The sequence below is a fragment of the Sinocyclocheilus grahami genome, unplaced genomic scaffold, assembly GCF_001515645.1.
Source record: "Sinocyclocheilus grahami isolate Dianchi unplaced genomic scaffold, SAMN03320097.WGS_v1.1 scaffold24.1, whole genome shotgun sequence".
Taxonomy (NCBI): Eukaryota; Metazoa; Chordata; class Actinopteri; order Cypriniformes; family Cyprinidae; genus Sinocyclocheilus; species Sinocyclocheilus grahami.
This window is the reverse complement of record NW_015505203.1, coordinates 3538217-3550548: the sequence shown is the minus strand read 5'-3', so window position 1 is coordinate 3550548 and position 12332 is coordinate 3538217. Positions and strand designations below refer to the sequence as shown.

The 12332-nt window shown below is 36.9% G+C and overlaps 1 long non-coding RNA gene across 1 annotated transcript in view; it reads right to left on the bottom strand.

Annotated features, from left to right (window-relative positions):
- Window positions 1–6217: 6217 nt before the first annotated feature.
- The window catches only part of LOC107562961 (uncharacterized), a 13956-nt gene continuing 7841 nt past the window's right edge, over window positions 6218–12332 (bottom strand). Inside the window, exon 3 of the long non-coding RNA XR_001606057.1 lies at window positions 6218–6309. This is a non-coding gene — a long non-coding RNA (uncharacterized lncRNA). The remainder of the gene's footprint in view (window positions 6310–12332) is intronic.

Genomic DNA, 12332 nt, shown 5'->3' with positions numbered 1-12332 from the left:
AAATGTAGAACATACTGTTATATAATATAAATACTATTTATAATATTCAGATTTTGTGAAAAACAAATGTGTAAAAAAACGAGTTGTTAAATAGAGTTTTAAAAATCATATGTTCTCATAAATTGTATTGAATTCAATTTGGATGAGTCTGTCCTGGAACATAATAATCATACTCAGCATTTTATCATAATTCAAGGGTTAAGCCCTGTAAAAATTCTCTTGATGTCTTGTACAGAAATAATAACAGCATATGAGTTTGAAACAACATGCAGACAGATAGATGACGTGGCAAGAGGAGAGAGTGTGAGAGAGAAACAAGTGGGAATAGAGCGAGAGAGAAGATTGACCATAATAAATAGAAAAAAGGCGAGTGAAGGGAAAAGTGTAAGAAGTGTTATGAGAAAATTGATCCCTGGGGTTAAATGCAAAGGCATTAACAAGCAGAAGTGTAATGCAGGAGCTGCTTGTCTGTGTGAAAGGTCTCGAATCCCCACTGTAATGTCCAGAGCTACTGAACAAACCACCGTAAAGAAAGTGTGAGTGTGTATTATTGGTGCTGCAGGACTGAGCCGAACAGATGCACTCTCTCTGGGCTTCATCTCAGACAGATGGCTGTTATTACAGCTGGGAATCAAGAACCGGTTGCATTTGTTAAAAAATACTGGAACCGAATGATTTTCATGACTTTCAGTTTGATTCATAGTTTCTGAAGGTCTGTATTCTGCTGCCAAAGCGCAGGGAACACTAAAATACGTTTGAGCATGCAGTCTGTCACAAAACATTAGAAAGACTAGAATAAATTCACAGCACTAGTCGCACTTAACAGCAGCCGTAAAACATGATCTGTAATGTCCGATTCATGAACAAACGACTCTTACTCTTATTCTTTTTCTTGAATCAGTTCAAAAGACTCATCAATCAATCAGTCGCAAGTTTGTGAGCTATCGGATTAAATGTACTTTAAATTTGAGACACTTGTTTGGTTTAACTTTGTTGTTCATATGCTCTTTAGAGTTTCATTGCATTAAAGTTGCTTAAATTAAAAATGAAATATTAAAATAAACAATTCACAGCAATTCAAAACAAGATGCATTTACTTGGGAAGAACTAATATATAATTCAATCATGACAACTCTCGGAACATTTTAGCATGGTGATGGATATGACAATGTTAATGTATTTGGTCTTGGCGGAACAGATCTGCTACGCTGCTGCTGAATTGCTGCTGCTGTTGGTTATTGCTGTAGTTGTAGATTATTGCTGCTGCAAGCAAGTACAGGAACTTGCTACTGCCAATGCATATGGCGATACGGTGCCGTGAGTATTTAAGACATGTTGCTGCTGCACAAATAGCATATAAAATAACCCCATAGCAGATCTATACAGGTGGAGCTGGGGAAGGTGGAGGGTTTCAGAGAACACTAAAGATGCTGCAGGAATTTCAAGTGAATGCTAGCCAGCCATATAAATGCAAGGCAGTACGCTCATTGGCTGCATATGCAGCATGAACCAATCAGCTTGTGCCGTTTAACTCGTTAAGTCGTTTAACTCTCTGAATATCATCATTTACGTTAAACACCCCGTCAGAATGCGCCATCTAGAGTTTCATGACTGAACTATACATTTATAAAATGTATTATTAATGTATTAATTAAAACATTATCAATAGCTTTTCATTTGTTATCCATTATTTTTCATTATTAATTAATTAAATTTTTTACATCCAGTAATTTTAGTTTTTACAGTAATATCTGTAAATCGTCTGAATATATTACTTTATTTGATGTATTATCTTATCTTAGATATTAATACTTTTTTCAAAGATTTAATGAGTGTTTTTTGTCAATGCGATATCTTTTTACTCTTGTTTAATTAAAAAAATGAATAAAAAATGAGTATAAAAATCTGCAAGTGCAATAAGACAAAATAGACTTAAATTCAACATTAAATCTATAAAAAAACAAGTCTTGATATTTTATGCAGTGTTGCTGCTCAAATAAATGTATCTTATGTTAAGGATTTGCAGATTTTACTGAAAAACAAGTAAATAAATTCATAAATAAATATTTATTTTTATGTTTATATTCATTATTAATCATGCTGTCTAATCAGCATCTTGATATGCCACACCTGTGAGGTGGATGGATTATCTCGGCAAAGGAGAAGTGCTCACTAACACAGATTTAGGCAGATTTGTGAACAGTATTTGAGAGAAATAGGCTTTTTGTGTACATAGAAAAAGTCTTAGATCTTTGAGTTCAGCTCATGAAAAATGGGGGCAAAAACAAAAGTGTTGCATTTATAATTTTGTTCAGTATATGTAAATACATGTAAGTATTTTCAAAATATATGCTGTATGTGTGTGCTTTTATATACAGTGGGTACGGAAAGTATTCAGACCCCCTTACATTTTTCACTCTTTGTTATATTGCAGCCATTTGCTAAAATCATTTAAGTTAATTTTTTTCCTCATTCATGTACACACAGCACCCCATATTGACAGAAAAACACAGAATTGTTGACATTTTTGCAGATTTATTAAAAAAGAAAAACTGAAATATCACATGGTCCTAAGTATTCAGACCCTTTGCTGTGACACTCATATATTTAACTCAGGTGCTGTCCATTTCTTCTGAGCATCCTTGAGATGGTTCTACACCTTCATTTGAGTCCAGCTGTGTTTGATTATACTGATTGGACTTGATTAGGAAACCCACACCCCTGTCTATATAAGACCTTACAGCTCACAGTGCATGTCAGAGCAAATGAGAATCATGAGGTCAAAGGAACTGCCTGAAGAGCTCAGAGACAGAACTTAAATGATTTTAGCAAATGGCTGCAATATAACAAAGAGTGAAAAATTTAAGGGGGTCTGAATACTTTCCGTACCCACTGTATACATAATAAATATACACAGTACACACACATATATTATGTAAACAAAACTTTTATTTTGGATGCGATTAATCTTTTGACAGCACTATTATTAATGCATTATTAATTAATTTTATATTTATAGTTAATTATAAAATTATATTAAAAAGTAGTTTTTGCAGAATTTGTTTTTGTTTAGTTTACAGTTAGAACTAATTATTAGGGTGGTTTCTTCAAAATAAAAAAAATAACTGATAACGGAATCATTATAAGGAATCGTGTTTAAAAAAAAGTGTAAAAGTGTCATTTGAAATGGAATGATAATGGCTAAATTCCTTACAATTCCCATCCCATGCCATGATAAATGATATTATTAGCTGCTAGCTTCCATTTTGGGCACAATGCAACATAACTCAACAAAGGCTCAAACACAAGACAGTTCAAAGAGGTCCAAGAGAGTATTTTCCCCTCTAGTCACTCGTAAATTGAGTTGTTCTTCATGTCAGGCCTGAGTGGCACTGCAGTTTCTGCCTCACACACACTGGCGTTATCTCCCATCCCAGCTTCGACAGCCTAGCACCCTCAATGGCTGAGTTGTTAATCACAGCACCAAATTATCTTTTTAGAGACCATTTAATCACCAAAACATATGGGTACAAAACAACAAACTCAACTGAGGTCAGAAACATTTGGGATGCAAGTGCAAAATCAGTTATGTGGACTGCAAGTGTGCAATAAATACACTCACATGCTGTCTTGCATCACTATGCTGGTAACAATATCTGTGCCATAATGTTCTATTATTCAGGTACCTGTCTGTACTGTAGCAATAAAAATGTTGACAGTTTAACTTTAACTTACTTGATTCTCTTCAGACAGTTGTTCTGAAAGAGAAAACTGAACGTAGTTTATGCTAATACTTGCTTTAGATGCTTAGGGTTGTATTACGAATTGCAGGCTGACATATTTCATTACTAGCAGTGTTTGCAGTGTTCACGTATACTTGCTTAAAGAAATAGTTCATCCAAATTTGCTGAAAATGTACTCTCAGGCCATCCAAGATGTAGATGAGTTTGTTTCTTCATCAGAACAGATTTGGAGAAATGTAGCATTACATAATTTGCTCACCAATGGATGCTCTGCAGTGAATGGGTGCCGTCAGAATGAGAGTCCAAACAGCTGATAAAAACATCACAATAATCCACAAGTAATCCACACCACTCCAGTCCAGCAATTAATGTCTTGTGAAGTGAAAAGTTGTGTATTTGTAAAAAAAACAATTCCATCATAACGATGTTTTTAACTTCAAACCTCTGCTTCCGGCTTAAATATAGAAAATATAATATAATAAAAGAGTCCATAATCCATAATATTGCTTTCTCCATTGAAAAAGTAGTCTAGTCTGAATCAGGAGCAAAATATGCACATATCAAGTGTTGTTTACAAGCAAAAAGAAGCTAAGAAATGTCTTAATGATGGATTTGTTTATTACAAACATGCATCCTTTTGCGTCATAAGACTTTAACTGATGGACTGGAGTGGTGTGGGTTACTTGTGGATTATTGTGATGTTTTTATCAGCTGTTTGGACTCTCATTCTGACGGCACCCATTCACTGCAGAGCATCCAGTGGTGAGCAAGTGATGTAACACTAAACATCTTTAAATCTGTTTCGACGAAGCAACAAACTCATCTACATCTTGCACGGCCTGAGGGTGAGTACATTTTCAGCAAATTTTCATTTTTGGGTGAACTATTCCTTTAAAGTGTCATTTTGAACAAATTTTCTATTTTAATTTGAACTGGACTAACTATGGTATTTTGCTAAAAACTAGGCTGCCATGGTACATTTTTTTCAAAGGGATTGCTATGCATTTGCATTTATATTAACTAATAACTCTCAAAACTGAATGCTAGTCAATTAAAATCTTTAGACATAATTATACTAAATTATATGCTGGGATTATTGTGATGTTTTTATCAGCTGTTTGGACTCTCATTCTGACGGCACCCATTCACTGCAGAGCATCCAGTGGTGAGCAAGTGATGTAACACTAAACATCTTTAAATCTGTTTCGACGAAGCAACAAACTCATCTACATCTTGCACGGCCTGAGGGTGAGTACATTTTCAGCAAATTTTCATTTTTGGGTGAACTATTCCTTTAAAGTGTCATTTTGAACAAATTTTCTATTTTAATTTGAACTGGACTAACTATGGTATTTTGCTAAAAACTAGGCTGCCATGGTAGATTTTTTTCAAAGGGATTGCTATGCATTTGCATTTATATTAACTAATAACTCTCAAAACTGAATGCTAGTCAATTAAAATCTCTAGACATAATTATACTAAATTATATGCTGTGTTTGAGAGGCCTATCAATATATGGTTCAAAGGGAAATCATCACTATTACTGCATGCTCATAGTTATGCTGTTTCTCTGTTCAAACTTTTAATCCTAAAGTATAACTCATCACAAACCATTTGTGCAACTGACATGAACAGCTGGTGCTTGTTTAATGCTGAATGCTTTTTAGCAAAACCAGCGGAACTGTAAAGACCTCATTAAACAGTTTACTGAATGCAACTGTCTTTCCTATGTGGATACATTTTCTATTGAAATATAAAGTTATGTCGAACTTTAGCACTTCGAAAAGACAGTAAAAATAGGGCACTACTAATACATGTGTTAATATGAAGGAATTTTCCACATTTATTTTTACGCATTGCTCTGAATTACTGCTTTGTGTTGTGTTTTAGGATTAAAGGAAATTTCCATGAAATAGATAATGTCCTATGTTTTTTTTTAACAGTCTACATCAACTAGCCAAAATTGGGTCAAGGTTTGCCTCTTTTGGCAGATGTTGTACCTAAACCATGAATGAGTGAGTGACGTGACATGTGGCCAAGTATGAATACCCATACTAGCAATTAGTGCTCTGCATTTAACCCATCCAAAGTGCACACTCACAGCAGTGAACACACACACCCCGTGAACACACACCCGGAGCAGTGGGCAGCCATTAATGCTGCGGCTCCCGGGGAGCAGTTGGGGGTTCGGTGCCTTGATCAAGGGCACCTCAGTCGGGGTATTGAAGGTGGAAGAGAGCGCTGTACATTCACTCCCCCCACCTACAATCCCTGCCTTCGTAACCTTTGGGTTACGAGTCCGACTCTCTAACCATTAGGCCACGACTTCCCCGTACATGATGCAGGCAAAAAGCATTTCTCCAATAACAGTTATTCAAAAGTGGTCATATTCAGAAAAAAAAAATTTTTTTTGCATGCAACATAAATCACAAATATTTCATTATATCACAGTAAATGTTTACCGGTGACAGATTTTTCGCTGGGCTTCTAGAAGCGTGAAATGCTGTTGTGGTTGACGTTTCATCTCAGATTAGCCATTAGTCATCCGTACTTTTGGATCATTTTTCTGTAAAAGAAATACTGTAAATTTCAAATGCATATATTTGCTAAAAAGTTTATTGACAACTTTTAAGGGAATATTCAAAGAGAGTACATCAATTAGCCTCAAAGCCACAATACAGACTAAACACCAAAAAACGTAAATTTTCATCTTTAACTTCCAGCTTGTTAATATATTAACTAGTGCTGTCAAACGATTAATCGCACCGAAAATAAAAGTTTTTGTTTACGTAATATGTGTGTGTACTGTGTATATTTATTATGTATATATATATATATATAAATACACACACATGCACGTATATATTTAAGAGAAATGTTATGTTTATATATTAATTATATTTATATATAATATAAATTATTTGAATATAAATATATACATGTAAATACAGGTAAATATTTTCAAAATATATACTGTATGGGTGTGTATTTATATATACATAACAAATATACACAGTACACATACATATATTATGTAAACAAAAACATTTATTTTGGATGCGATTAATCGTTTGACAGCACTAATATTAACACATTATAAACATTAACTGTAATACTATAGTGCGATAATAGGACTTGGATTTTTGCAAAAAAAAAAAAAGCTCTGTGACTAATAAACGTTTCTGATTCTTACTTTTTTTTCCATCAAGATAATCTTCAGAAATGAACACAACTCCTATGAATTTTGAAGCCTAAAAATACAATCAGCAGATGCAATGAGCTAAACGCAGGCTGTAAATGAATTACACCACGGTTGCACCACTTTAACGCCACTACCATTAAGCTTCAAATGTAATCATAATTTAAAAAACATTTCCCCAAAAAGTTTGAGAGGATAGTTTGAAAGAGTATAAACACAACAAGGCTGTAAAAGCAGTCTAGTGAATGCCTTTTTCATGTATTACTGATGGATTTTATGTTGTAGAATAAACGTGAAAATATCTTGAGCTTGTGTTAGCCACAAGAAACCCACTGACTTTGAGACGATGGAGCCAGAAGTGCTTGTTTCTGGGTTTTATGACTCTTTTATTCTCGTCTCCTTTTATCAGAATACAGCATAGATGTTTGCCTTAGTTTCACAAATGTTTGATGTATTCTCTGATGGATTTGTCTTGTTTTATGCACCATATTGAAAGTGTTGTTTTTAATTAGCTTGTCAAGAACTGGTTTTGGTTCCAAACTCAGTAGCAAACACTGAAAAATGAAACTTATTTATCAGCTTTTCATCTCCTTTCAAATGAGACGGTTCCAGAAAAGGACTGAATAGACTATGTAGAAAATCCCTCAGAGCTAGCTGGTTATCAGAGATAATCTCTGAGCAGACACATTTAATTTCTAATGCGGTTGCCACAGTTACTGTTGCCTGCGTCCTTGAGTGAAAACTAATTACCGTTCCCAAATGAGACCCAACAGCATGTCCGCTTAAAGACCGGACCTCACCGAAGTCCTGAAAGGGCTGGTGGGCTTGATGAATGCAGGGATTATCCAAAACATGCTGACACAGCTAGAATGTGCTACGGTTCCCAATGAGACCGCTCAGATTAGACGTTTGTATCATTATTAAAGTAGATTTCAATCAATTTCAATTTGTCTCCGAAGTCTGCTGCACCATGCATCGTGATCTTGGTGGTGGCCATGGGAAAAACGGAAAAGTGCTGTGTTGAAGAAGCGAGCATTGATGGGATGCTTCAAAATATATAAAAGACTCAAAAGAAGAAATACACTCAAAAGAATATATATAATCACAAAGAATACAACCCTGTTTAATACAATGTCACACTTATTGAACACAAAGCCAACAACACTTGTGGAACAGAGAATTCAGAGAACTTGTTTTGATTTCCCTACTGGTCGACTGCAAATTTGAACTTTCTCTTTCTTTGATTCGAATGGATTTTTTTTAGCCCTGATGTGCTGAAATACATTGGCATAATAAAGGTGTGATTATCTATAGCTGATTTCAATCAATTTCAATTTGTCTCCGAAGTCTGCTGCACCATGCATCGTGATCTTGGTGGTGGCCATGGGAAAAACGGAAAAGTGCTGTGTTGAAGAAGCGAGCATTGATGGGATGCTTCAAAATATATAAAAGACTCAAAAGAAGAAATACACTCAAAAGAATATATATAATCACAAAGAATACAACCCTGTTTAATACAATGTCACACTTATTGAACACAAAGCCAACAACACTTGTGGAACAGAGAATTCAGAGAACTTGTTTTGATTTCCCTACTGGTCGACTGCAAATTTGAACTTTCTCTTTCTTTGATTCGAATGGATTTTTTTAGCCCTGATGTGCTGAAATACATTGGCATAATAAAGGTGTGATTATCTATAGCAGCTTTTTATTCTTTGGTTTCTCTATTCCACAAGTGTTGCTGGCTTTACGTTCAAATTTACGTAGATTTTTCCATGCACATTGTTGGCTTTGTACTACAAACTAGTGGTTTTGCACCAGAAAACTAATGCAATATCATACAAATGAGACAGGTCATTAAGTTTGTTTGGAATAGCGCTATATCATCATATTGATATCCAGCCTCATGCCTCCTCGTCAAGACTTGGTGAAGCATCACATATTGAATTTGGCGCTCAAATGCACTGTGATAAATGAGAAATGTTCTGTACATTGAGTGAATCTGAATATTTGGGTTGAACTGTTCTGGAACAGTGTTGTAAATACAACTTAACCACTGATTTTTAGTCATGTCCTCTTTTGGAAGGCCAAACAAAGTAGTTTCACTTTCACAACGAAACACAGCGTCACACACGGCGGGCTAGAGTGAGTAGAGGCGGGCGGGCTTGAGAATGGCACGGCCGGCGGATTTGACGAAGGAGCGTCCGGCGGGCTTGCGGCAACCACATGTATTGCCCCCGGGCTGGACTCCGCTTCGTCCACGGTGAAAGCCGATCCGGTAATCCACAGTGCGAAGTTGATGTATTTCCTCAACGACCAGCACAGATCAGCTCCAGGCATGACGAAGCAGATATCGTCCTCTTTTGGAAGGCCAAACAAAGTAGTTTCGCTTTCACAACTAAACACACAGCACCTTCACGACATGGCGGCGGCGGCAACAACAATACTACAGCGAGAATAAAAGTTACGCCTTCTTTCTTTGGTGAACATTTGGGCAGTGTTAAGCAAATCTTCCCAGGTTGACTCTGAACTTTTATAAAGAATATCTCTTATAAAGAATAGATATTAAAAAGACTTTAGTCTTTGCAACTTTACAGATCTTCTTTATGCACCAAGAGCTTGTAACACTCCAAAGAGATAGGAAAAATTTAAATCGCATCATATGACCCCTTTAAAGAACATTGCATGTTTAGACCTCATTATTTAGCTCAAGTACACTAAAAGAATTCCCACAATCTTTTGATAAAACCTTTTCTATTCACTTGAAATATGCAGAAATCTAAGGCCTCTTGCAAAATATTTTACCAAGACTCTTTGAATGGTTTTGCACTGTTTTTGCTTGTAACCAGTGCTTGATGCATATTTCATATTTTCAAAATATTGTCATATTTTGTGCAAATTTCTCTCCAGATTCAGACAAGATGACTTTTTCACTGGAGAAATCAATATTATGGATAAAGGACCAGAAGAAACAGTTTCCCTTTTCAGAAGACTAAAAAGCTACACCCATTGAATGCATTTGTTGTTTGTTTAATGTTTTAAATATATTTGTGTAAACATATTCAACTACCATCTGTTGGTGAGCAATGTGACCTTGCACAAATGACGTTTATGCAACACACACTAGAGTCGATAACCAATAGCAGATCTACATCACAGCCAGTCATAATCAAAGCGCAGTAAAAATACAATCAATACTAATAAGAAATGCATTAGCCACAGGTTTTATTTGTTTCCTTTTTGTGTGCAGACAATAAAATTGACCGAAGCAGCAGCAGATGAACAAAAGAGCAGATATTGACACGCAATCTGCTACTAATCTGATAGGAATCGATTAAACTCTTATTTTTGAGGAAATAAAATCTCGACAAAATTGGACTTGGCATCTTCGTCTGCTGTTTAGGGAATGATCAGCGGTTACTACATCAGTGATCTGCACTGCACTAAACATTGCTCTCTAACACAAGAGACTAATGCCTGCTTTGTGCTCACTCTTATCATGCAAAACATTTTCATCACTATGCACTTCTTTTAAATTACTAATAAGGCACTATAATGACTGAACATCACATTCATAATACTTATTTAATGATCTCATCAATGATTCATAAACCCCATAAATGCAGCACGCTGTATGATTACAAACTATGAAACACATTAGCGTACAACAGCAATGACAAATATACATTTACAGTTATTCATTTAGCAGATGCATAATGCAAATAAACAAATGAAGAATCATCCTAAGGGTAAAGTAACAAGGGAAGTGATGCAATACCAAGATTGCACAGTTTAGATGTATGCATTAAAGGGGTCATGAACTGCTTTTTTAATTATTTTGTACAGTTCTCTGAGGTCCCCTTATAATGTTATCAAGATTTCTACATAAAAAAAAACATCATTTAGAAATAATAGGCTATTATCTTACTGACGTGGTCTGGATCTTCATTAAAAATAAAGTTCATCCACTCTTTCCTAAAGTTGCGATCAGAAGGAAGGCAATGCAAAGACTGTTTTTCCACAACTTGGCACTGTCTGCACAGTGTCTTGTTGTCTTCGGAGACATCTTTATTGTTTAGTTTCGGGGTAGGCCTGAATTTTCCTCTCTTGTTATTTACACTACGTGTGTCAATCGGTGGGCGGGGCTAAACAGGCAGTGATGTAGAATCGGTGGGCAGGGCTAAACAGGCAGTGATGTAGAATCGGTGGGCGGGGCTAAACAGGTAGTGATGTAGAAGCAGGCGTTGATCTTCCTCTGCTTATCCACACTATTACGTCATAAAGTGGCACATTCCACAAGCTGTTGTTTTGGCAGATTGGTTTCAATATAAGCTGTTTTTAGAGTAACGGCAAAGTTTTGAGTTTTTAATAGTACAATGACCTCTTGTATGTGAAAAGAACTAGTAAATTTTGATTTATCAGTTCATGACCCATTTAAGTTTTTAGAAGATTGTTTTGAAGATTTTAATGTTTTTGAAAAAAGTCTCTTGACGTGTCAGTTCTGAGTCTTGTGTTTTGCTCCCCATGACCCAGTTTCTCCTGTGTTTTGATTGTTTATTGATTTCAGGTGTGTCCCAATTAGTTCCTTGTTATTTAAGCACTGTGTTTTCCTGAGTTCTTCGTCCTGTCTTAAACATCAGCTCCATGTGCCACGTGTGTGTTCCTGCCTGTCCTGTGTTCCCCGTGGTTTGGATTAAATAAACTGTTATTATTGTAATTCTCTTACGTTCTCCTCGTTCCAACGCAGTAGCAACCCTGACAGAAGACAGGACCTGGAACAGTAAGCGGCGCCCCTTCTCCTCGTTTTTGTTTCCTTTTTTGAAAGTGTTTTGTTTTCTGTTTTTTCCGCTCCACGATCATGGAAACCACCATGAGATTCGCTGCCCTAGCCTTCGTGGAGTACGCCTGGGGATTCTGCGGGCTTGCCGTTATAACGGCGTTAGACAACGCCACGCTGAATTCGCTGTTCTGGATTGGGGGCAACTACCATTGCTCCGTGGACCTCCCAGACACCACTGGACTTTGCTGGAGGGAAGGGATCCTCCGGTGTCTGGAGAGTGTCCGGCCCTGATTCAGAACCAGCCAGCTGTCAAGCCCGCCGGCCGCTGCACTCTCAAGCCTGCCGGCCAATTCCCTCCCAAGCCCTCAGCTGACAGCAGCAGTCTCCTTCACCTCTGCTTATAAAAGGAGAATGCGGAGGAAGAAACTGTGAGCTCCAGCCCCTGAGTCCGCTCCAGTGTCGACTAAAGCCCCTGAGTCCGCTCCAGTGTAGGCTCCAGCCCCTGAGTCCGCTCCAGTGTAGGCTCCAGCCCCCGAGTCCGCTCCAGTGTTGGTTCCAGCCCCCGAGTCCGCTCCAGTGTCGGCTCCAGCCCCTGAGTCCGCTCCAGTGT